Here is an 8922-nt window from a genome sequence, read left to right as displayed (position 1 = left end):
GAATTGTTATGAACTTTGTTATGAACTTAAGGTTTTCCCTGAGACTCATAAAAGCCATTTAGAATAAACATTCTTCAAGTCCCTTTCTAGGACTGACATTTTATAATACACAGAAATGTAACAACCAGAAATAGAGCTGGTAGAAGAAAAATATTGCAAGGTCACAAGCTAGATTAGAATACAAAAAGATGGGGGGTTGAAAGAGAAGAAAAATGTTTGCACTGAGCAGCAGCAAAGGGTTTTTTGCTAGCATGGTAAGGTGCCTTCCTACAGAATTAACCTCTTAATTCCCTGAGGTATGGTTGCTCACTTCTTTCATTTAACAGGAAATGGGAGAAAGTGTGCATGAGGAAAAGTGCCTGCCTTTATCAGAGTTTATCTACAAGGATCCCTGAGTGCAGCTCCTGGCCCTGCACAGCACAGCCCCAGCACTCACACCAAGAGCACTGCCCAAACTCTTCTCAGCTCTGGCAGCCTTGGTGCTGTGACCTTTGCTGGTTCTTTCACTGACCTAAACCCCTCAGTAGTAACATATCACTCAAAACCATTCCAGGAGCCCCAAACCCACCACATTCTTTGTCACTTCCCACCACCCCAATCACAGAAACTCTCCACAAACGCTCAGTTTCTGTTTCCCCTGGCCTGCACTAAAGGTTAGGTTGTAGTGCCCCAGGTTCCAGTCCCATCCATGGGGTAGAGGGAACATTGGCCACGTGGGCCTACAGACCTGTTTAAATAAGGGGCCACAGGCTTCTTTCCTCTAACTCCCCTAATCCTTCAAAAATCCTTCATCAGAATCTCCCCAGATATGCCCATATCAGTCCCTTGGATCCACATCTGCTATCACCATCCAGAAATGGATAATCTTACTGCTTGGGGAGTTTTTTGTTGTTGTTTTTGGGTTTGGGTTTTGTGGGTGATTTTCTTTGTTTGGTTGGTTTTTTGTGTGTTTTTTTAAATTTTGTTTTTGATATTTTTTTGTCTGGTTTTTGAGGGGCTTTTTGTTGGTTTTTTATTTGTTTGGGGAGTTTTTTGTTTGGTTGGTTTGGGTTTTTTTTTGTTTTGACAGCCTTATTTCAATCCTTCATTCCAATAAACATACTTGCTCTCCTTCCCCGTTGTTTCTTCTAAGACATCTGTCTCCAGCTGTTTCTCTGTTTCCAGTCTCCTGGAGCAGTCACACTGTGCCTGTGCTGTACCAGTGGCGCTCCCAAGGTGGCACACATGCTCTTTGCCACGGGGCCCTGCTGTGTCTCTCTGCCACCTCCTCCAGCTCCAACCCCTTCTCCTCCACCCACTCCATCCCTGAAGGGGAAGGGGCACAGCCCTGACTCCCCAGAACCCTCTCTATTGACACTCTGTTGACTATGCCAAATAAAATGTTGTGTAATCCTATAAAAACAAGGCAAGTAATATATCCAAAGGGAATTTATTTACAAGGCAGCTGGCAGAAGAGCTTTTATTTGCTCAGAGTGGCTCTTTCTGGCAGAGGGCCCCTCCTGTTAGCAGCAGGGCTGTGCTCACCTCAGGCTGTGCTGGGGCCAATGAGCCCTCAGGAGGACACACTGCACCCAGGGCTGGAGGCTCAAGCTTTTGGGCACAAGGAAGTCAGGAGCTGATGTGATCTGATGTTTTCTCCTAGATGAGGACCTGTGTTCTCAGCCTGCCTGTCCCCTGGGCCATCCCCATCAAACCTTCTTTGATGCATTCCCTCCCTCCTCTCCCGTGCCCTGCAGGGTTCCCTTGGCAAGGAGCAAGCCCTGAAAGGCTCCTGCCACCCTTCCCCCGTGTCACTTGAGCTCCTTGCATGCCCCAGCAGCTTCCTGGTGCCTCTGAGTGCAGATCCAACTAAGATCCAGTCATATCTGGAGGTAAAATCCTGAAGGAGCTCCATAGGTACTGGGCTCAAGTCAAGCTGCTCTTTTGGCACCCTCACCGAATGTCACCTCAAACAAAAAGGAAAAGGGCAGGGAAAGGCTACCTTGTGGTGGGATGTCCATGCTTTGTTGGGTCTGGACAATCTCGGGCAGATTTAGCTTCTTAGCTCTGGCCAGCCTCTGCTTGATGGTGAGAGACATCTTCTGGAAGGCAGAGGGAATCAGCTGAAAGGTAAAAAGCCACCAAGAGCTCAGAAATGCACTTGTTCATAGAGGCTTTTCTTGTTCACTTGCTACTGATGAATAATTTGTGATCACAGCCACTAGGACAGTTCTGGAAGCCCTGGAAGTTACCTGCTGAAATATTTAACATCAGTAAATTAATGATATAGAGCAGAATGCACATGCTGTAGCCACGTGGCTCTGCCCCATTAGCTTCTGTGTGATTTGATGTGACATGTTTGGGGATTTCTGCTCTTTGGGCATTTGTTTCCTCTTTAGTTTCACTGGATTGAGCTGGTGACCTTTGCAGAGAGTGGGAGGAGTTATCAGAACTCCCCTAACCCCAGCCTTGCCCAGCACTCACAGCCCCCAGTGTGGAGATGTCACTGCTGGGTGAGTCCAGGGAGGCAGGAAAGCAGCTCTGTGCCAAGGCTGGAGTGCACAGCAATGGCTCCAAGCTTCAGGGCTCTCTCTTTAATTAGCATTTGTTTTCTCTGTCTGCCCTCACAGACCCCTCCCCAGAAGAACACGGAGCTCTCCTGACAGAGCCCCAGCACCAGAACATCTCCAGTCACTGAGCTGCAGTCAGCAAAAGGATGTTTGTGGGTGGGGAGGAGGAATTGCCCTGACCCCATTGCTGGGCTGGATCTGTGCTCCCACAGGAGACGGGACACAGGAGCTGGTTTGGAACCTGTTCTAGCTGGGACCAGCCCTGTCTCTCAGAGCTCCAGGCAGAGTTTGACCTGCCCTGCACATGCCAGGTGCCCAAGGCAGGCTGGTGGGAGCAGCACAGGTGAGTGTCCAGCCTGGCAGAAGGAATTAGTGCCACACAAAGGGGATGGAGAGCAGCACACCCTCATGCCTTCAGCTGGACATTGGTTTAACTTGGCTCGGGGAGGGGATCTGCAGCCTCACAGAGCTGTTGGACAACATGTGGGGCAAAGAGAGGAGGGACACGACAGGAGTTTCCAGCCTTGACACAGCTCGGGCCCAGGCACAGTGGGTACTCACAGGTTTCTCTGCCTCTCTGACGAATTTTCGATTACGATGTTCCACAACTCTGCCCTGGGATCCAGAAGCCATTGTGGAGAATGTCTGGCCTGGATCATTTGTGCCACTGGCTGTGTCTTGGCTCACCTGGAAGGAGCAACAATGGAACTCTGAAATTCCAGAATTCCATTCAGGCAGACCCAAGGGATACACTAGCGTCTCCAGCCTGTGGCATCCTTCAGAAGTGAAGAACGTGAGGCCACCCCACCCTGATTTATCATTAGACCCTATTTTAGTGGCTGAGTTAAGATTCATAGAAGTAAATCCCCAGAACAAACAGAACCTGAAACAAAACAGCCTTTTGCTGTGGGTGCAGTCCCACAACCCCAAAGACTTGTCAGAGCCTAGTGGCACTTCACATCTCCCACCTTTTCCATTACTTTTGTAACCCCATTTTCTGACGTTATTAACCAAATCTCCGTTAATATCCAAACTGTCCTTTATCACTTAACACTTTTCTTGGTGGGAAGAGAAGGAAAGCGAATGTCACTCGGCTGCTGGGCTGGGTTTGTCACCGGGGGAGCAGGACCAGCCGCATGATGACATTGTCCCCTGCAGGAGCGGCTCCTCCAGCCCAGGGAGCTCCGCGGAGCCTTCCCGGGGCAGAGCCGGTGCGCGCTCCTCGGGGCCCGCGGGAGCCTTTCCAGGGCAGAGAGGACAAAGGACGGGTGTCCCTTCCTCGCAGCCTGTCACGTTAGGGCAGGGGGCAGAGCAGGAGCTGACCGAGGGCCAGGCGTGGCTGCGTTTGTTCCTTGTCAGCCATCCGGTGGGTGCCCAGGGGAAGCAGAGCATCCTTTGCCGATGGTTTTTCCTCCCGGCGGATGGCGGGGGCTGCCGGCAGCTCTCCCAGAGAGAGCCCCTGCTCCTGTCACAGCTCAGAGGAGCCTCAGGGCTCCTGCCCCTTGCAGTGGCCTTGGTCCCCAAATTGCGCCCCACTGGGCTGCAGTTCTCAGGAGTCACGGGCTGGGGGTGGACAGGGAGGATGCTCGCACCAGGGAGGACTCTGGGCTCCAGGTCAGTGAGAAATGACACAGGCACTATCTGCAGACGGTTCATCTTGTTTTGGCACACAGTTATGAACAGGACTGCCTTTGCTCATAGCCCTGGTTCAACATCAGTGCTGTCCTAGGGAGAGAAATCGTTCCCCAATTAACACCTTGAATCCCAGACATACCTCACCTCTGCTTTCTTGAGTCCTTCCCTGCTGCCTCCTTGGCTGGATATGAGACATTCCTGCCTGGAGCAGGAATCACTTCCACCCTTATCCACAGCACCTTCTTTTTAAACTATCCCCAGTCAACAACAAAATGCTAATGTCCAGCACCTGTTGCTCTTTTAGGCAGGACAGCTGCATTGACCCTAAAAACACACCCACAGTCACGACAGCAGGTCAGGAGCCTGAGAATCTCATGCATCAGGCAGTGAGACAGGCATGATGCTGTCGTGGTTCCAGAAAGAAAACTTGGCTGAGGCAAAAGCACGCTGCCCTGGAAACAGGCTGGCTGCTCATGTAAATGCACTGCTGAGGGAGCAGCCCCCCAGTGGGGTCACAGCTGAAACCCACGGGAGTGTGGAGGCTCTGGGCAGAGCCAGAGGGGGAGGATACACCCTGTTCTAACAACGTGGGGTGCAGAAAAGCTGGGGTGGGAGGGGAAGGGGTCCTGTGACTCCCTGGTCTCTTAGCTCAGCCAGCAAGGGTTGAAAAGGGTTAAAATCCTGGGCAGGAAAATGTTTGCCTGGGCTTGTTTTTCACCCAGCCCGAGTGTCGAGTGTCCGTTTATTGTGCTGGACCACGGAAAGGCTTCCTGGCTTTCCTGGCTGCTGGGAGCCGTGCAGGCTCCGGGGCTGTCGGCTGCTGCCCCTGTGTCACCCCGGAACGAGTGGGGTGACAGCTCCGCTCTGGAAGGCTGTGACATCCCATCCTGCTGGGAGGGAAGGGCTCAGCTCAGCCCAGGGGCTGCCCCAGCACAGTCACCTCTGTCAGGTCACAGCCCTGCACGTGGCAGCCCCCTTGTTTTTGGGGCTGGCCCACAGATCCCAGCAGCCCCCATGGAGACGCTGCTGGGGAGCAGCCCCAGGGCTCCACTGCAGAGAAGTTTTGGGGTCTCTCCTTCACCCACCATCATGGCTTAATGTCAAACAGCTCCCACAGCCTTTCTTGGAAGGCTCTCAGACATCTCCTGGCCAGAGGAGGCGGGGAGAGGTGAGCCTTTCCGGGAACAGAGCTGATTCTGGTAAGCTCCTTTCTTCGAGACTGCCAGCGTGTGGAGACACGTTGGATGGAGAAGTGGGAAGAGGGGATGCGGGGAGGTGCTGATTGTGCTGCATGCATGCCACCATTGGCATGGGGCCCAGGGGCTGGCTTTGTGGCAGATGGGGACTCACAGCACCCCAGGCAAAGGGCTGGGGCAGGACCTGTCTGTTCCTGCCGGGAAAACCCTTCCAGGACACGAGGATGCCTTGCACAGGCACTGGCTGCTCCTGCAGACATGGGAGGGAGGAAGAGGGGGAGTAAGCTGCAAATAGGGGGCTGGTGCAAATAGGGACATGCCTCATCCTCTCCCACAGCCCAGGCAGCAGGCACTGGCCTGGCCTCAGGCTCTGGCAGAGGTGAAACAGCAGAACCGTGACACTTTGCTGCTCCCCACCTTCTGTCCAATCCACAGAGGCTCCAGAAGAATCTTTTTCCAGGAAGCAAAGGAGGGGAGAGCCCCCTTCATCACCCTGGCACAGCCACCCCTGCGCCAAGGGAGAGCCTGGCAGCAGCTCCAGCAGCAGCCGTGGTCTCCTGTGGCACATGGAGATTTCTGTCTTGCCCTCCTGACCACTCTCACCACTGCTCCCTGCAGGGCATGGCAGGAGACTGTCCTTCCATGGATCATGGAATCACAGGACAGTTTGGGTTGGAAGAGATCTTTAAGTGCCATCTGGTCCAACAGCCCCTGCCATGGGCAGAGACACCTTCCACTATCCCAGGCTGATCAGAGCCCCATCACACCTGGCGCTGAAGAATTCCAGGGATGGGCCAGCCACAGCTTCTCTGAGTAATCTGTGCCAGGGCCTTGCCACACATGTAGGGAAGAATTTATTCCACATATCCAATCTAACCCTGGTTTCTGTCAGTTTGAAGCCGTCTTGTCCTCTCATTCCATGCCTTGTCCAAATTTCCTCTCCAGCTCTCTTGTAGTCCCATTAGTACTGGAAAGGCTCTAAAGTGTTCCTGGAACCTTCTCCAGGCTCAACAACCCCACTGTCTCAGCCTGTCTCCACAGCAGAAGTGCTCCAGCCCTCAGAGCATCTTGGTGGTGTCTGGACATGCTCCAGCAGCTCCACATTCCTCCTGGGGCCCCAGAGCTGGGGGACAGATCCTCTGTCTGTCCTCCATCGTGCCAGCTTTGTGGAACTGTTCCCTTCAGGCCCTGCAGCTACACAGAAGGGCTGGGACATCAGGATGTCTCCCCAGCTCTGCAGGGACTTGGGCAGGAGCCAAGGGCTTGATGAGTTCAGGGGAGCCTGCTCTGGTACTGCCCCTTTGTGCTCCTTCTCCTCAGCTGAAATCTGCCCAGGTTTCACCTCTGCCATGCAGGAACCTTTCCCAGGAGCTCCCCATCCCCTTTCCTAGGCAGGAGCTTGCCCCCATGGCTGCCTTGCTCTGTGGGAGGCAAGTGACCCTTCCCTGTTTAGAAAGAGCATAACCATGGTGTGCACTGAAGAGCTCCGTGTTTGTTTCTTTAGACGCAATATTTTCAAACAACTTGAATCTTGTTTGTTGCAGCAGACACGGCAGCCCTTGGCAGCCTCCATGGGACAGGCACAGGATGAGTTTTCCTCAGTCCAGGCTGCTCCAGCTGCCAAGGAGAGGCAGCAATTCCCACTGCAGGTGTGCACCTTGCCCTGCAGTGTCCCACTGGGATCAGCCAGCAGTTTGCAGCTCGGGTGTGATGCTGCCAGGGAAGAGCTGCATCCCACAACCTGGCTGCCTTGGGATGCTGACTGGGAGCTGTGGAAAACACAGAGCATCAGCACTTTGCACTGTGTGCTGGGCTTCAAATTGGTTCTCATTTATGGAGAAGGAGGAAGCCATTGTGTTCAGAGAAGTGAAAGCCAGTGTGATGTTCTCTACTACTTTTGAAAACACTTTCTACGTAAAGCAGTTCCCTTAAAACACAACCCCCAGAATGGTCAGTACTTCCAAAATTGGAGTTTTCCGTCCCCTGTGGAGACACTGGCTGCAGACAGATCCAGACATCTGCTTTTCATTTCCTGCTTCGTTCTTAAATGTGAGAAAATACGAAATCATGTGGTGCCTTTCTTGATCCCCTGCCATTTATTTCTCTCCCTTATTACAGTAATGGCTCAAGAGCCCTACATGAACCACAGAGGCTTCTCCAAAGGGCATCTCCAAAGCAAGAGGCCCCATTTGGCTCTAAGGAATCTTCTCCTGAGTTTGGCAAGGATGTCCTTGGCCAGGAGAGAGGGGCTGGTGGGTTGGTTTGTGTCAGAGCAGTGGCTGAGCTGCCAACACCGCTGAGGAGAGGTGGGTTAGTGTGAGCATGAGCTGCCACGAGCAGCTGGGAGCTTTGTCAGGGGAGAGAGAATCCCATCCTATGTCCAGAGCTGAAGTCGAGTGTCAGTGTGTCTCCCTTGCAGCACCAACCCTGGCTGGGCTGTCCCAAAACTTAAATGTTCCTGCTGCCTCCATCCAGCAAGCCCTGGGATGGAGGACAATGCTTGGGCAGACAAGGATGCTGTCAGTACCTGCTCCCAGGCCCTGCTCTAGTGTCGCCAACTCCTGAGCCTGGGGACCTCCTGAACATGCTTCCCATGGAGTGTAAATTCCCATGAAGTGGAAAATCAACATTCTCTTCTGATCCACTCTGGCATCTTTCTTTCACAGGCTCCTAGCTCTCACTTACTTTCCCTTTTAATTCTCAGTCTTGACCTTATTTCAAGGAATACAAATCTACTGTAACAAACAATTCTTTCACAAGGAATCAAACAGCAAACACTTCCAGGAGGGAAACTCCCTGTAGGAGGTGGGGAGGTGTTCTGGGGCCATTTCCTGCTTGTTTAGGACACCACCCACATTCTCTTTATATGTTGTTTTGCATATAAATCTTTGCAGGTTCAAGGTGCTTTTGCCTTCACGAGCAATTCCTGAGGCATTAGTCACAGATTCCCTCCACTTGTGGGGACCTTGACCCTGTGCACAGCTCAAGTTGGTTGTGAACAGCTCTGGTGGGTGGGGAATGCTGGAACTGCTTTCAGGTCTCTCCTGGGTAAGATAGGATCTGGCACTTTGACCTGTGCTATATGTGGTTTGGAACAATAAAGGAGTTCCTGGCTAAGGGCTGCAGCAATCAAAGGTTAGGGAATGACATCAGATCAGGCTTCTGAGTGTGCCTGGTGCCTGTCACCAATGTCCCCAGCAGACCTTGTTCTCCTTTTGTTCTGCACCAAACCCAGTGTTTAGGTAGCAGAGCATCTGTCCTGCTACAAAGATGACTTTAGAGCAGAGCAGGGGCTGGAGGCAGCGAGCCCAGCCTCCAGCATGGACACTGAACTCTCTGGTGTGACATCCTTTGGTGGGTGCTGAGGGCACACCTGGGGCAGTGCTGGAAGGCCCAGAGCTTGCAGGAACCCCTGGTGGTGCCAGTGTGCACTGTGTGTCCCTCTGCCCACACTCCATGGCAGGAGCACGGGTGAATGTTTGTGGATGCTTTCCCTTGTCCATGTTTCTTACTGCAGTTACATACAGGGGGAAACACCAACC

The sequence above is a fragment of the Melozone crissalis genome, unplaced genomic scaffold (genome assembly GCF_028551555.1).
Source record: "Melozone crissalis strain CALT ecotype California unplaced genomic scaffold, PUWL_Pcris_2 ptg000007l_1, whole genome shotgun sequence".
NCBI lineage: Eukaryota > Metazoa > Chordata > Aves > Passeriformes > Passerellidae > Melozone > Melozone crissalis.
The sequence above is the reverse complement of the archived record's forward strand: the minus strand, read 5'-3'. Positions refer to the sequence as shown.